The 17637-nt window shown below is 36.0% G+C and overlaps 1 protein-coding gene and 1 pseudogene across 1 annotated transcript in view; one reads left to right on the top strand and one right to left on the bottom strand.

The window, feature by feature from the left end:
* The window catches only part of LOC148946959 (uncharacterized), a 154667-nt gene that overhangs the window by 124161 nt on the left and 12869 nt on the right, over nt 1-17637 (bottom strand). The gene's annotated exons all lie outside the window — the stretch shown is intronic.
* On the top strand, nt 17385-17572 carry LOC148946960 (small nucleolar RNA U3; annotated as a pseudogene).

Raw genomic sequence — 17637 nt, 5'->3', positions numbered from 1 at the left:
TGTATTATAAAAAAACAGCACTTTACAGAAAACAAAGAAAAATACACTTTTTAAATTTATTTATAAAAAAAATGCACTAGAAAAATCACTTAAAATAATATCACTTTTTCTTTTCAATGCAACATGTATATTTACAAAAAAAATCTGCTCTAAGTAAAAAAAAGATAACTTTGGTAATGGCGGCCGCCCCCCTCCCCCCCCTGGGCCGCCAGCCCCCCCCCCCCCCCCCCAAGGCCTCGAAGCCCCCCATCCCCCCAAGGTTTTGGGAAAATTTTATTGGACTTTATTCAAACCGAGACTTTCCCTATGGATAACACATTCGGCCCGGTCTGAAGTTAAATAGTGCCCAAGGGGGAGGGTAGTCACTCCGTCTTCACAAACATAGACCTTGTCGGTAATGGTACTCATGGCAATTTGTTCTACATTTACAGTCAAGTTCCTGCAGTTGAGGGAACAAATTGCCAGCAATATTGCTCGGGGAATTGTATTTTGAACAATACAATTTCTATAGATGTCCATTTTGAAATGCGTATCCACATAGCGCGTGTGTACTCCTTTGCAACGTTTCTTGATTTCCTCGTCATGTGTCTGTATAAAGTACACCTTCGGACTTACAAACACACCTTTGGAGATCATGTCGCGTCCCGTTTCTGATTAAAAAAATAAAAGCTGATTTGGCGCCCGACATTTCACAAGCTCTGGGTAAAGCCCACTCTAATTGGTGTAGTCCATCCGCGAGATGATAATTTCAATGTGCGCCAAATCATCAATTAGATTTGGGGTTTTTACTTTTAGCAGTAGAGAATCTGTTTCCCCGTAGCAGACGTCTACTTGCCCCTTCTTCTGGCACTGACCCCTAGCCACATTGTAGTAGAATTACAACATGAGCTTTTTAGAGATCTCCAAGATCGTACTGCCTGGAGCAATATTTTTATTCAGGACAATGCTTCTTTTTTTCTATTCAATAGTACCGTGTCCGGGCCAATGATTGTGAAGGAAGTGTAATTTGGATCGGCAATAATTCGAGCACATTGTTTGGGATCGGTCGAGACGTCACAACGATTCCTATTGCGAAGACTCTCACACATTTTACCGAAAGCCAAATTCAAAATGAGCTTATAAATTTTTTTTTCGGCTTTCATTTGTGCTCCAGAATGTTTTTTGACAAAGGGGTCAACAAATGTTTTTAGTTAGAGTTTTTGGCTAAACTGGAGCGCTCTATGGGCTTTCGTGACATTGAAATCGTTGTTGCGCAACCTTTTTAATGTCACAACATTCACAACAATATTTTTTTTCGGCAGAAGGTCAGCAATAAGTTTTTGTTTTGAAGGTGACCAATGCAATCCATCCACCTCGACTAAACGTCAATTGCGAGTGCTCAAAGAGTCCCTAGTCACAGGTCTATTGATGCATGGAAAAACAAAATCCTTTACTGAATCGTGAAGCTCAACTGGTATCTCCCCATCAGTTTCAAAAAACAACCCAACCGGAACCATTCTCCTCAACACTGTCAATGTTGGGGAAATGGGGAGCTTGAGGGTAATTGAGCCACTTATAGTCATCGCAAGGTAGCGCATAATGAGACATGGCCGAGGGGTAGAGAGAATTCATATCAAGGAAAACTGCATCCGATTTTGTCCCCGTCTTCTCTCCAGTTGGATCAGTTTCCAAGATACGATCTCCGTGAAAAACGTACCCACCCATCATTGACCTTTCGATGAACAAGTGCTGATCGATGTCAGTGATTAGCCCAATTTTTTCCCCTCTAATTTTTACGATGAGGTCCATCACCATATGAGGAGATGAAAAATAATACCCCAAACCACGATTAAATTCCCCGTATAATTTGTTCGTATTTTTATACATAATGTCTAACAAAGTTGACATAACAATCGAAAAACACAGATTGCAGTAGTCAAGCCCATTTTACACCCTCCCTCTGCCCACACTTTCTTAGCAAAACTGTAATCATCGGGGTGCACCAACGACCGTGTAGACTTTCGCAAAAGGAATCGATCGAGGGAATAGTTTCCTCGACGAATCTTGACATGGAACAATAATAATCATAAGGATATATGCCCTTGACCGTCAACAAATCATATAAATCATTTGGAAATTGTTGCTTGAGAAGGGGGAAAGCGTTGCAGCCGTCATCGTTTTTCTACACTTGAAATAATTCGATCAATGACTTGGGGAAAAAACAGTAGGAATCTAAAAATAGAATTTTATTCGTGTACTCAATCTCGTCTTGAAAATATCTCCACATAAACTCAAAAAAAAGCTACTTTTTCGATGATTTAGGAATTATTTTGTAGGACAAGCTGTCTATCACCTCTGCATCATCCACTGTTCCATATCTTTGGAGATGTGGCATTGCTGGTAGCACATACTTCAGATCGTAGTTAGAGTCATGAATAAAAACGGGAAGAAAGAGCTGTTATTTAATTTTTAAATTACATGAATTTTCAGCCCACCCCGGAAAGTTACTTTTCCCCGTTGAATTGGGATCAATAACATGATTGTGATCCAGGAACGCATCTTTTGGGACGGCAGTCTTCCTGCAAACCCAAGAAACTTCTCCCTTTTCTAGTGCCAGATACTTCTTATTTGATATTGACAATTGGGTATTTTATGTGACACAATGATGAAATTGCTGTATGTGCTTTTCTTATTAAAGGTGCCAATAACTTTTCCAAGCTACCCACCTCCTTGATAGCCAAAAAAAATCTTCCAATTGCATTTTATTTTTAAAATCACGACAAACATGTACGTGAGAACCTGTTAATAGAGAGAGCTTCATGGTGGACCGTGAACTCAAGTAGTCTGATACAACAACCAGGTTTGGTTTCAGAATCTAGTCGTACTCCTTGAGCCCGGAGATCGAGATTCCGGAAATTCTGAATCTTTATGTTATACCCGCTTTTTATCGGCTTTTCAATTCGTTGATTGCCATGAATTTTGCGATATCTCATGTGATCCGAGAATGTTCGCTCAGATCTAAATGAGGAAAGACACATGGGGCAGTAGTGACATTCTCCTTTCTTCAGTCTTTGGGATAGGACTCGACTTATTGCCGTAACGGGGAAAAATGACCATAGGAATTTACATCTTCGGGGGACTCATAGATAACTCAGACCCAATGTTTAACATTATCCATCAATGGTATCCTCACTGCATACAAAATTTCTTGTTTATTTGGTTTCTTCTCCCCCATTTACAAATTCTGTTTCATACTGGAGAACAACCACTCCTAACCCAAGATTTTCATTTGCTTTTTCAAATATGGTTATTTTTTTTAAAGACACCGGATACCTCCCCTCTAAACAGTCAAAATTTACTTTAGGGAAATTTTCACCATCGTTACGCGCAAGTCCGTCGAGATTTTTCATTGTTGAATCTTTGTTTAATGTTTTATGGGCTGCTGCTAAAAATGCATATTTAAAGCATTACAGCCCCGTGTCAAATCTGAAACTCTGAGCCCCTCTTGTAGCCGACAAATCTGGGTGGCAATTTATTCGTCGACTACTACCCGCCCCCCTTAAAATAAATTTTTTTTAAAATCTACTGAGATTCAGATCCATGTGTTCAATGTCTAAAATTGTTGACCCACTCGCCCTCTCAATGAACGTATCTAAAGTCTATACTAATTTATGAACCCATTTGACAAAGTTACCTTTAATTTCATTAAGACCAGGCTAAAAATTTTGATTGCCAGTTGAAACATTGAAAATAAAAAATATCCCCAGATGTCCCCTTTCGTAAATAAACTTTTTGATTTACCGATGCTTTAATCCCTCCTTGACCCCCCCCCCCCATTTCTGAATCTGAATCTCAATAAGTGCTCGAATTCGGTCGATGTAGGTATGAAGAACATTCACAGGGTCTGTTAAAATAACATTCTCGTCAACCACGTTTTCCTCGGGGGGATTAAAATCTACCTTATGTGTTTGTAAGTGACCTAGAGCAGACTCTAAAAAATAAAATTCACGCATTTCCGGGGGCGTGACATTATTGTCCTGCACCTATTTGCACAGGGTCCAATTCACTAATTATAAAGTCATCGTCAAAAATGTCCCCGGAAAAATTATGTCCAACAATTTGCATTGTTGTTGCTGTATTACTACTACTATTACTAGCACTAGGTGTATCATTAAGCGGAATGGTGGAGGGTGACATAGAATTGTCAATAAAACCACCCTCCGTCTGTTCAATTGCAATGGTTAGAGATGGCATGAAGTCCCCTAGGCCTGGTAGTACGTATTCCAAGGTGTTTGGGGACAGCTGATCAAGCCACCCTGTATTGTCCTGTGATGGAATTTCTTTATGAGGACGCGATTCAGATGCACTTGCAACACCCCTTAAATGCTCACACATAAATCTATCTGCCCACTCCGGATCCCCCATCATGTCAATGTCACAAGTTAAATCTTCTAGGCTAGCCATGTCCCCAAAACAATCATTAAGAAAACCCCTATGCCACTCCATATTGTCTAGAACTAATGAAGGTTCGTCTCTAAACTCCATTGGTGGTGCTAGAATTGGTTCAGGTCCAGTAAATGCTGATGTTTCATGACCCAATGGCGCTTCTTTTTCATTAATCTATAGAAAAAAGGTTTTATTTTCTACTTAAAATAAGTATTTCTTCATAAAGTTGAAAAATCAAGTTCATTTCTAGTTGTATACTTACCCGAATAATTAACACGCATCATTTTTTCCATACAACCCACAAAACTCAATTCCTCCTCCTCCTAGAATTATTTAAACTAAATACTTACCCCCGCCTCCCACAGAAAGTTCAGAAAAAAAAAATCAACTCAATAATTGTCTTAATAGCTCATTAAAAAAATTTTTTTTTACTACAAATCTAGTCATCCATAAAAAATAGCGATCAGATTCCTTTTCCTACAAATCTACTCATTTAATGTTGTTTTTTTTTAATTGGATTCGTATTTATCAAACAAATGCATAATAAATTACAAATTTTTGCGTATAGCATTATTTACAAAACAATGCATAATAAATTACAAATATTTTTAATAACCCACACTCACACACACACACACACGCATACCCACACATGCGCACACACTCACACACACACACACGAATGCGCACACACGTTCACACACACACACACGCACACAAGCACACACACTCACACACACAAACATACAACAAAATAATGAAAATCATTACATTGTTATTGAATTTGCAATATTCATTATACTATCTCAATGAATTATGGAGTAGACAGAAAAATAAGCAGTGCATGCACCGCTCACACACATACACACACACACAAACACACAACAAAATAGTGAAAATCATTACATTGTTATTGAATTTGCAATATTCATTATACTATCTCAATGAATTATCGAGTAGACAGAAAAAATAAGCAGCGCATGCACCGCTCACACTCACACATGCGCACACACTCACACACACACACACACACACACACACACACGTATGCGCACACACGTTCACACACACACGTTCACACACACGCACACACACACACATGCGCACACACGCACACACACATCGCAACGTTTGACTAATAACAATAAAATATGGTAAAAAAAATCAACTCAATAACTGTCTTAATAGCTCATTAAAAAAAAATCGACTCTTTTTTTTCTACAAATCTAGTTATCGATAAAAAATAGTCATAAAAATAGCCTATTTTCAATGTGTAGTCTGTTATTTTCAAGATTTTCCAGAGCAAATGATAAAATTGAAACTGTTAAGTCCCGCATCTCATATCAAATTCTTTATTATGCAAATTAGAATCTGGAATTATGTCTAGTGGTACAATTCTCAGTCCTTCGAATTGAATTGGGAAAAAGAATCATTAGCGAGAAATAATATTTGAAAACTCACATTTAGATTTGCAGCTTGTATGTTGAGGGCTGTAGGGGCCACATCATTCTCGCCTTGCATTGGTCGTGAAGGGCCCGGCAATGCTTAATAGGGGGTGACCCCACAATCTTATGCAGCAGTAACGTTATGAGCTATCATCCACTCTCTTTTCAGCTTTCTACCCGGCTGCATAGGGGTTGGCACGGGTGGGTCTTGGGCAGGCAGCGCCGGTCTGGAATGGACGTGGGTGGCTCCCGATGGGCCAGCTATCTCCACTTGTTGCATTGGAGTAACGCCATTAGCCTTAGCTCTCTTTTCCGGGGGGGAGTAATTGTACGAATCCTCCTCCTTAAAAAAAAGAAGAAAAATTTAGCATGGAAAAACGATTTCCCTTTTTACAGAAGAAAAAATGAAGATATTTAAGCACACTTTCAAATAACTACAGCTAAGTTCGTTAAACGTGAGCTATTTTCTAGCGAAAGCACAAAAAAAATGTTCATTGTTCCTTTAGTAGCCATGCAATTAGACTATAAATTAAGATAGTTATGCATAATTTCACCTAACTAAGACTAAGTTTGTTAAATGTGAGCTAAAATCCAAATGAATACAAAACTTAAAATTTCTCCCAAAGAAAATATTTGAATACGATTTGGTTTTATATAAATTCTAAGTTTTTAACGAGAATTACACAAACCCTGTCTTAGTCATCAACCTTTTGTTTTCATAACTCAGATAAGACACGTTTGAACTCTGGCTTCAAAAGGGACTCTCTGTAATTATAAACACATGTGGTTTTAGACCGGAAAAAAGATTTTTTGATAATTGGGAAAAGGGACATTTTTTTAACGAAATAACTAAAACTAAGGAATTAAGCTCGTAAACAGAGCAGTGGAGGAGGGGTTTTGTTTACATAATAGAAAAAAAGCGTACTTTTTGTTTTCTAGCGAGTATACTCATCATATTTTAGTATTTGTATTGTTGGAGGGGAGGGGGGCATATGCCCCTGAAATTTGTATCTACTAGTAAAATGATTTTATTTGGAAAGAAATTAAGAAATTCAGTAAACTATACTCACATTGAAAATTGAGGTATCTATTGTTTCAAAGCTAATAATATTCAGTGTACTATGTATGATATGTTAAATCATAATGTAAATTAAATCGTAATGTATGAACATTTTATAGAAAATCTCAAGGACGAATAAAAAACGGATGTTGGCTCGAAAAACACTCTGGTTGAGTTACATAATTTCGTGCATACTCCCAAAACATGTTGGAGCACTTTATATAGTGCCAGCTTTAAAAAAAAATTGTGCACGTGAACTCATGACGTACATTCTTATGAAATTCTCATCAATAACAAAAAAAAACAGTCTGATTGAGTTATATAATTACGACCATACTCTTAAAACATGTTAGACCACATTATACCTTGCCAACTTAAAAAAAAAAATGTCTACGTCAAACTGTGTGAGGGAGTACTGACTCTATTTGAAAAAGTGTAGAGGGCCCGTAGAATAGTATTGGAATTCCTAGGGCCTCAAGCAAATCTCTTTGAAAGGTGAAAAGTGCCCTAAGGGATGGCCTAGATAAAGTTCATTCAACTTGATACATTTCAGTGGCTCCTAGGACCTCTATAGAACGTGGTTCCTATGGCCTCAAGCAAATAGTATGGTAATTCCTAGTGCTGTACGCAAATAGCATGGCGAGGTACTAAGGAACGTGCTGCAGGCAAATAGCATGGTAATTCCTAGTGCTCTACGTAAATTCCATAGATACACCCTACTTATATTATTACTTGTTGTATGTTTTTTCCTATGACTGTTTATTTAATTTCTGTTCGTTTTGGGTTTCATTTATTCTTTAATAGTAATTTCTGGTCATTTCGAGTTTGAATTTTAACGGGTATTTGTATCTGCTGACCTTAAGTTTAAAATGACCTTTACTTTTTTTTGGAAAACTTATTTTTCGGAAAGTTTTTTTAACGAATTTTTGTTCGTTTTTGATTGAAAAAAGATTCAAGTTTTTAACAATTCCTTATTTTAAAATCAAATTAAAAATCATATCTTCATCATATCTTCATCAAAGTATCAAAACTGGTATCAAAGTAACAATATCAAAGGGAAAAAAGTTTGCCCCCTTTGAAATGAGCCCCCTTTGAAGTTTATCCGACGACCCTTTCTATATGAAGTGGGTCGGATAAAAAAAATAAATGGAGTGTGGGGGGAGGCTAGCTGCCCTCCGATCACTTTTTACTCTTAAAAAGTGAATTACAACTTTTTCCAATCAAATGAGCCCTCTATGAAGTTTATACGAGCATCCCTTACACAACAACCATGTTTGCCCCCAGGGCATGACTTACAATGCCTACCCTCGGGCCCTGGGGGCTGTGTCGACACCGGAGTTTTTGTTATCTGAATTTTGAACTATTTTTAACAAAATTTCTATATAAAATTTTTTTTCTGGTGCATTTAGGGCGTGGAGGGGGAAGGGACTAGTTGCCCTCCAATATGTTTTGACTCTTAAAAAGTGAACGTGAACTTTCAATTTCCAATCAAATGTACCCTCTCCGAAGTTTATACAAGCATCCCTTCCATAAAAACGATATATGCCCCCAGAGCATTACTTACAACGCCTGCCTCCGGGCCAGGGGGGGTTGCGTCGACACTGGAGTTTTCGTTTTCTGACCTTTGAATTATTTTTAATGAAATGGCTATTTTAAAATTTTTGTCAGATAGGCTTGGGGGAAAAAGGGTGTGTGGGGGAGGGCTAGTTGCCCTCCAATCTCTTTTGACTCTTAAAAAGGGCACAAGAAATTTTAATTTTCAGTCAAATAGGCCCTCTATTAAGTTTATACGAGCATCCCTTTCACGAGAACCATACACGCCCCCAGGACAACACTTACAACGCCTACCCCATGGGCCCTAAGGGGTTATATTTTTGTTATATGATCTTTTAACTATTTTTAACAAATTAGCTATCTCAAAATTTTTATCGGATGCATGGGGGAAAAAGGAGCGTGGGGGGGCTGGTTACCCTCCAATATATTTTGACGCTTAAAAAATGAACTAGAACTTTCAATTTCCAATCAAATAAGCCCTCTCTGAAGTTTATACGAGTATTCCTTCCATAAGAACCATATATCCCCCAGGGCATAACTTATAACCCTTGTCCTGAAGACCTTGGGGGGGGGAGTATCGTGCTCAAAGATATAATTTCCAGAACATTCAACTGCGTTGAACAAAATGGCTATCTCAAAATTTTGATTGGATGTGTTTGGGGAAATGGTGGGCGTGGAAGGGTGTTAGTTGGCTTCCAATCACTTTCGACTATTAATAGGGGCACTAGCCATTTAAATTTCCAATAGAATAAGCCATTTTTGAAGTTTATATGACAACGCTTTCTATAAAAACCTTATATGCCCCCAGGGCATAACTTACAACCCTTACCCTGAGGGTTGTGGCGGGGTGGTCATCCTCAAAGGCCTAATTTCCAGAATTTTCAACCATGTTGAACAAAATGGCTATCTAAAAATTTTGACTGGATGTGTTTGGGGAAATTATGAGCGTGAGAGGGGGGTTAGTTGCCCTCCCATCACTTTCGACTATTAGAAAGAGCACTAGCCCTTTGAAGTTCCAATCGAATGACCCCTTTTTGAAGTATGTACGACAAAGCTTTCTATAAAAAGCTTATTTGCACCCAGGGCATAACCTATAGCCCTTGCCCTGAGGGCTGTCAAGGAATGTCCTCCTCAACAACATAATTTCTATCTGGAAATCAACTACATAGAAAAAAATGGCTATCTCAAAATTTTGATTGGATGTGCTTGGGTAAATGGTGGGCATGGAAGGGGTGTTCGTTGCCTTCCAATCACATTTGACCCTTAAAAAGGGCACTAGAACTCTCGATTTCCAATTGAATGAACCCCCTTTGAAGTTTTTACGACGACCCGTTCCATATGAAGTGCCTCTGGGGAAAAAAATTAATAGTAATAAATAAATAAATAATAAAACATTGGAGCCTTATGACCTTTACTATAGGCAACGCTATAGTGTTGCTCCTGATCTCCTACTGCAAGTTCCAAGAGCTGAGGGGAAATCAAAATATATATTTCATTAGCCCTAAGATATTTAGGTTTATAATTTTAGGCTATTTCCCAACCAAATACATTTTTATCTACACATTGGGTTCTAAAAACTCGCAATTTTTTAGCATTAATGCTTCTCCTAAAGTTATGGAATTTAGAATTATGGAATGTTTAGTTCTATGACTGTAAATTTCCAGTAAACTGGGATATCTAAAAACAAAACAAATAAGATTAGTAATCTTATGTTTCATTTGCACCTTATAACCAAGCGCTATAATAACATCGGTATCATTTGGTTTAAGAACATATAAATCTTGATATAATTAAATACCACACAAGGTATATCCCCCCCCCCGCATTCGCAAATCACAAGGTTTATATCATATTTTCTATATTGTTTGCATAATCCCCCCACTTTGGGCGTTAGGGAGGGGAGAAATTTTGCCCTCTCTTTTCCAAACAAATTTTTTATTACTGTTTTGGAAGTCTTGAAAGACTTAACCACCCCCCCCCTAACCCCACCAAAAAAACGATACTCATATGCCTGGTTCTAAGTTCAGCCACTTTTTCGCATGTTGATCAATGTTGTGCGTAGCGGAGGTGCCGATCTTCTGATTCACTACCTTCGGCCGGGAGTGTAATGTGCAATTGGCCAAGCAAGTAAAAATTTAATCGAGGGGTGGGGGTCAATTTGAGGAGGGCTAAAACAGCGAAAAAATAAGAGATTTGTAAGACAATTGTTAAACTTTTTGGGGAACTTGAAAATAGCAGGGGTGGCTTCCCTTTCACCCTTTGTGTAAGCGTCTCGCCTACTTTAACTCGAATTATCAGAGCTTGAGATTATTGACAAGATTTCAACCTTTTCAAAATACTCCAAAATATGATGTTTCATAATTTTGCATGAATTTAAAATGTCCCATAAAGCGTAGTTTGTGACATTATTAGGGGTTGTGCATGCAAAACAGTGACTATAAAATAAATTTCTTGTCACAAGCTGAGTTTTTTTTGCATTGATGTGAAGTTTCTGATGTAATATTTATGATTAATAGAACAATTTTTTTGTGTGCAAAAAAGATTTTGAATGTAATATTTGTGATTAATAAGATATATTTTTGTCTGCAAAAAAATATTTCTTTAATTTAATTACAGACACTATGGACAATGCATTCTGACGGTATTTTTTTGAATGACTAAAAAATTACATTTTTTTCAATGAAGTAGATTGTTTTAAGTGATAAGTAGTTTATTTTTGATTGAAGTTCTTCTACTGAAAATATACTTTCAGTCGATATTTTTTTTAATTAGAAATTTTTTATTAAAAAACAATATGAATTAGAGTTTTTAAATTTAATATTTGTTTTAATTTTCTTTAATAAGTTTCACTTTTAAAACTTACATTTTGAATAATTAAGAATTACATTACATGCACATATATTAACAAAATTCTGACTATATTACGTTAAGAAAATTTCTGCTTATTGGATTTTCAGGGCAGAGTTGCTTACAGTTTAACTGAAGCCTCTCCCTCCCCATCACCCCAATACCTGGGTATATCTCTTGTGTTTACGCAAAAGCTTGATGCTTTCCATAGTTTGTTTTAATTATTTAGAGCCCAATTATTTATCATTGACAACTGCCAAATAATGCCAATGTGAGAAAACAGCAAACTCTTAGATATAGCCTGTAACTAAACTCGGACATTGACGAGAGAATTTCTGGGATGTAGTTGAAGTAGAAGCAAATCTGAAAATCCAACAAAGATAAATTTTCAAAACGTAATGAAAGTAAGAATTTTGCTGTTACAGGTTTAATTTAAAAGAGGGGAAAACTGCCCTCTTAGTGTAACTTTTAATGTTAAATTTATTTTAAATAGTGTTTCATCGGAATATTTTTTTTTTTTTTTTTTTTTTTAGCAAATAAGATTATATGGGCAATAAGTTTTTGAATGGGCGGTTTTTATTTTAAAAAAAATATCTTTCTACTGAAAGTAAGGAACAATCTTAAAGTTTAAAACGGACACAAATTATTCCGTATGTGAGGGGGGCTTTCTTCTCATCAATACTCCTCACTTCCCGCTAAAATTTTTTTGAAAAATAGAAATAAAATTGAAAATGGTTCTGATTCTAATCCTACGGCCCTTGTGTTTCAGGAATCGTTCTTACAGAATTGAGACAAAAGGTCAAACTTTAGCGTAAAGAGCGGGGCATAGAGGAGGGGACAGCCCCGTCATATACGGAATAATTTCTGTTCGTTTTAATTTTTAATGCTGCTCCTTACTTTCAGTACAATTTTTTTTATTTAATTTCTGATCGCTTTTCACATAATCCCAGGAAATCCTACACCCTTCGTGGAAAATGCTCCTCACGAAAAATTCCTCCATAGAAAGTTACTCCCACGTAAAACTCTTCCGCCAAGAAATTACCCCCGGACAGTTCCATCTTCGCTACGAATTCCCTCCAGAAAATTTCTTGTTTACGATTCCGCCTGAAAAATACTCCTTCGCATCCTTTCATTTAAAGAAACATTTGCTTTCTTTTAAGTTCTGATCCTTTTTAAGGTCATAGGGGAATCCGCCCTGTGTGGAAAATATTTTCCGAACCCCTTCCCCCTCCGATGGAAAGTTTTCTCGCAGAAAACTTCTCCATGGAGAATTTCTCATGGTGATAATTCCCCCATGCGGAATTTCTCCCGTAGGAAATCCCCTCACGTAGAAATTCCCCAGAGAATACCAACCTTGCTGAAAATTTCTCCTGTACAATTTTCCCAAAGCATCTCAAGCATCTCCACATGTAAAATGGGGTCACCAACGAGAAAGTAAAACAAGTAAAGCGAATTTTGTATACGAGTTCTGGTAAATCACCGTGTAAAATTTCCCCTGGAAAGTTCACTCCCGCCAACTTCCATCCCAATAAGAAATTCTCCCCGTAGAAAATACATCCCCAGAAAATCTCTCCCCCTCCCTCTGAAAAAAGTCGGTATACTTGCCTATAACAAATACTATATGTAAACAAAGACAAATTTCATATCTTGCAGGCCTTCCTCCGGTGGTTCTGGGGGATCACGTCATCTCCAAAAACATAGTTGTCTTACCTTTCAGCTATACTGAACCAAATGGCTATCTAAAAATTTTAATCAAACGACTTTTTTATTGGGGGAGGCGAGGGAGGGGGGCTAGTTGCCCTCCAGAAATTTAATTTCCACTGAGAAATTTCCACTAGGCACTAGAAATTTAATTTCCGTTGGAATGATCCCTCACACGTTATTCTAGGACCACTAGTTCAATAGGATCACCCCTGGAAAAAACAAAAGAAAACAAAACAAACAACAAACAAATACACATCCCTGATTTTTCGTCTGGCAAAATACAAAATTCCACTTTTTTCAGATAGGAGCTTGGGACCTCTACAGTAGGGCTCACTGATACGCTGATCTGATGGTAAGATTTCCATTAAAATTCTTTTACTTTTAGGGGGTATTTTCTCCCTTTTCCGAAAATCTGGCAAATAGTTTCAGGCTCGTAGCCATTTATGGGTAACACTGAACTTAATAAATGTTACATGTTTGGAATCAGTATAATATGCAAATTCTTTTGATATATCAATTGATATCAAAATTCTGTTTTTTAGAATTTCAGTTACTATTGAGATGCGTCGCTCCTTACTTTCAGTTCCTTACCACGGACTGTTTGAAAAAAATTGAAAATTTGGAAATGTACATGTGCACTATTGACTCTTCACTACGGGTCTTTTCAATATACAGCCAAATCTGTCCTCATTGATATGTAACTTGCAAGCTGCTATATTACTGCGATACAGCAAATCATGTTATAGGAACAACAAAGATAATAATAGGATATAGGAACAACATGGGAACAAAAAAAAACGTAATAGGAACAACAAAGATAAATCCAGAGCATATCTCCTGAAGCATGGTGGTAAAAAAAAAGTACCAACAAAACTAGACGATAAAAAAATCCAACAAAAGTGTTTAATAAATAGAAAGGTAAGGTTCACTTTGGCAGCAAAACTCGAATGTTGGCCGTTCTCGAAACGACCAAGTGAACCGAAATATCCACCATTTTTTTAATAACCAAATGCTAATCCTAGCCATTTGATAACTTATGCAACCACACTAGAGGTTTTAGTTTCACTATCTCCAGTTGTCTTATCCAATAGTGTGGAACTATTGTTGAATTGGTGGCTGGAATCCGTAATTGCACTTTTTCATAATATGAACATCATCCAAATGGAATATTATTGTGTAATAGTGTGCAAATGCCAATGTTTGATACTTTTAAAGTGGAATTTTTCATGTGTCCCATTTCTAATTCTTTCTCCGTGAAAGATGTTTATAATTTTTAGTCTTTTATTCGTTATAAATACAGAAATTGGCGTGGGTATGATTGTTCCTGGAAAATATCTGTCGGCGATAAAGAATTTTGATATACTAGATAAATTTTTATTAGGAAGAAGTGCAAATGAGGAAATATGAACAGAAGCCTCTCCCCCTCAAACAAAGAAACCATTCTTGGACTTAGCCCTCCGCCCCTAGAATTAAGTTCAGGTTATTTTCCTTCACTTTTATTTACACATAGAAGCAATGAATCTTCATTCTAATAAAGGCACATTTTTCAGAGGATTAGAATGGGTATACAGTTTCAAGTCTTTTAATGAATCGGCATTGAGCCTTAGTCTTGATTGCCACCTGAATTAATGCTGCGTTACGCGGCATTTAGCTGAATGATTATTCTAGTAACAATTAACTATAATCCTGGTGGTCTCCAGTGCCAGATTGAGTTCGGTTGACACATTCCAGCTGGATCGTGTTACAAGGTATGCAAAACCAATATTATATATGTATAAATATTATATATATATATATATATATATATATATATATATATATATATATATATATATATATATATATATATATATATATATATATATATATATACTAAGTTACTCTTTAGGAATGGATGCACTACCGAGCCTCATTACTGCCTCAGAAGCTGGGAACCTCAATATATAGTTTTTCGATAATATTAAATCGACCGGCCCCTTTTGTGTCGGTAAAAATATAAATGTGATCTTTCATGCTATACAGAAACATTTTTCTACAATAGGAGGGGAGCTTTTACCCCGTGTACCTATATTTACGCTTAGTCTAAATGACGGGATATTACAGTTAATTTATACCCCCCCCCTCGGACCTACTTCTATATTTATTTGAAGGCTCGTGGAAAGCTAGAAAATTTGGATGTTAAAATGCCCGTTTTGAGGTATCAGGCATGCCTCCCCCCTCTTTGCACCTAAACAATGGCTTAGCGGCCCTCCTTGATGATAGATGGTTATATATCACTGCACATAATTGTATCAAACATCAAGTGAATTAACCTAGTTAATTTAAGCTTTAAAATAATGTCTAAATTAACCGTTTATTTTGCCTGGACTACGTGACTCTTTAGGGACGAGTACGCCCCGCGCGGCGTTACTTTCTCTACACTGTAAAAAAAATTGATATCCAACAAAATGTTTTGCTCGAATCCAAACAAGTCAAAAAAATCCAATTTTTCTGTTGGAATTGTGACTTGCATATTGAATTCAAACAAGTAAAAAAAAATACAATTTTTCTGTTGAAATTGTGATTTGCTTATTGAATTCCAACAAATTATTAAAATTGTTAAGATTTATGCATTTTTCAGTAGAAAAAATGTAATTTTCGACGCAAATAGGTTTTATTAATCAAAATGGTTTGGACTTCAACAGTAGATTGAAATGTCCAGAATACCATATTGAATTTGACTATGGTTTAATTTAAAGGGAATATATGTACAAATGTTCTTATGAACATGCATAAATTTATGTACAAACATTTTTAGTTGATAATTAATATTATAGAGCTATGGAAAAATATCATATGAATGTTTTAATTACTAATGACTTATGGAATAGATACAGTGTATTAATAAAAGAGAAACAATCTTTTTTATTAATTTCTGTATAAACAAAATTTCGGACATATTAAATGTTAACATCATACCTACTATACAGGATTATTTCTGCACTATGATATTGATTACTTGGGTTTCGCTGGAAATCGACGACTCCACTAAACTTTATGATAAGTGAAAAGTCTGCATCTGAGCAGGAGAAGGACCTGTTCGGGTTTATATCCGAAACTGGTCATTGATGACCATTCCTGTCAGTCGTTAGAACATCCAACTAGTTCATTGTTCGACAAGATTGCAGGCCTAATAAATACAACAACGATAGCAATGGAAATCCAATTAAAGAACAGGAAATCCAACAAACAAGATGAAAATCCAATAAGGATCTTAAAATCCAACATGTTGTGTTTGAAAATTCAATTCGGGTATGGGAATCCAACACTTTTATTTCTTAACAGACTGGATACTCAATAATGATAATGGAACTCCAAAAAGTCTCTAATGTTCAATTTAAGCTGTTAAAATTCCAATTTTGCTGTTGATAAACATTACAAACAATTTTTGTTGAATCTAAAAAAAAAAATTTTTTAGTGTAAAGCTGAAAAGCTCAATATATAAATCAATTGGCTTTGGCTATAGCAGCTTTGGCTATTATCAGTGATTGGCTTTGGCTATATCAGAATTTTCAAGTTTTGTTCCAAAAAATGGTAGAGAATGCCATGTTACTGGGGCGCAATCTTTTTGGCTACTTAAAAGGGGCACTAGAGTTTTTAACTTCCATTCGAATAAGCCCTCTCCCGATTTTCTAGAGTTGTTGATTCGATATGATAGCCCATGGAAAAAAAATAAATAGACATGCATGTGTGATCTCCTTTCTCGAAAAAATGTGAAATTCTAAACTTTTGTAAATAGGAACTTGAAATCTGTACATTACGGTTTTCTGATATACACTGTAAAAAAAAAAAAAAAAATATAACAAAATGTGTTGCTCGAATTCAAACAAGTAACAAAAACATCCAATTTTTCTGTTGGAATTGTGACTTGCTTATTGAATTCAAACAAGCAAAAAAAAAATCCAAATTTTCTGTTGAAACTGTGACTTTCTTATTGAGTTCCAACAAATTATTGAAATTATTAAGACTTATGCACTTTTCAGTAGAAAAAATGTAATTTTCAACACAAATAGAGTATATTAAGCAAAATGTTTGGGCTTCAACAGTAGATTGAAATTTCTAGAATATCAAATTGAATTTGACTATGGTGCCATTTAAAGTGAATTTATGTACAAATGTTCTTATGGACTTGCACAAATTAGTGTACAAACATTTTTAGCTTATAATTAATATTTTGGAGTAATGAAAAAATATTATATGAATGTTATAATCACTTATAACTTATGGAATAGATAGAATGTGTTAATGAAAGAAAAACAATCTTTTTTGGCCTATTCTAAATGAATATAAGACCGGACTTATTAACTGTCAATATCATACTCTACGGGATTATTTCTGTAGTATGATTACTTGGGTTTCGCTCGAAACAGACGATTTCGCTAAGCTTCATGACGAGTAGAAAAGTCTGCTTCTGAGGAGGAGAAGGACCTGTTCAGGCTTATATCTGAAACTAATCATTGAAGAACATTCTTGGTAGGTTTTAGAACATCCGACTAGCTTATTGTTCAACAAGATTGTAAACCTAATAAATTCAACAAAGATAGCGAAGGAAATCCAATTAAG

Source organism: Artemia sp. Qi Xiang Cuo, chromosome 11 (genome assembly GCF_049724085.1).
Source record: "Artemia sp. Qi Xiang Cuo chromosome 11, ASM4972408v1, whole genome shotgun sequence".
NCBI lineage: Eukaryota > Metazoa > Arthropoda > Branchiopoda > Anostraca > Artemiidae > Artemia > Artemia sp. Qi Xiang Cuo.
This window is presented reverse-complemented; position numbering and strand designations above follow the sequence as displayed.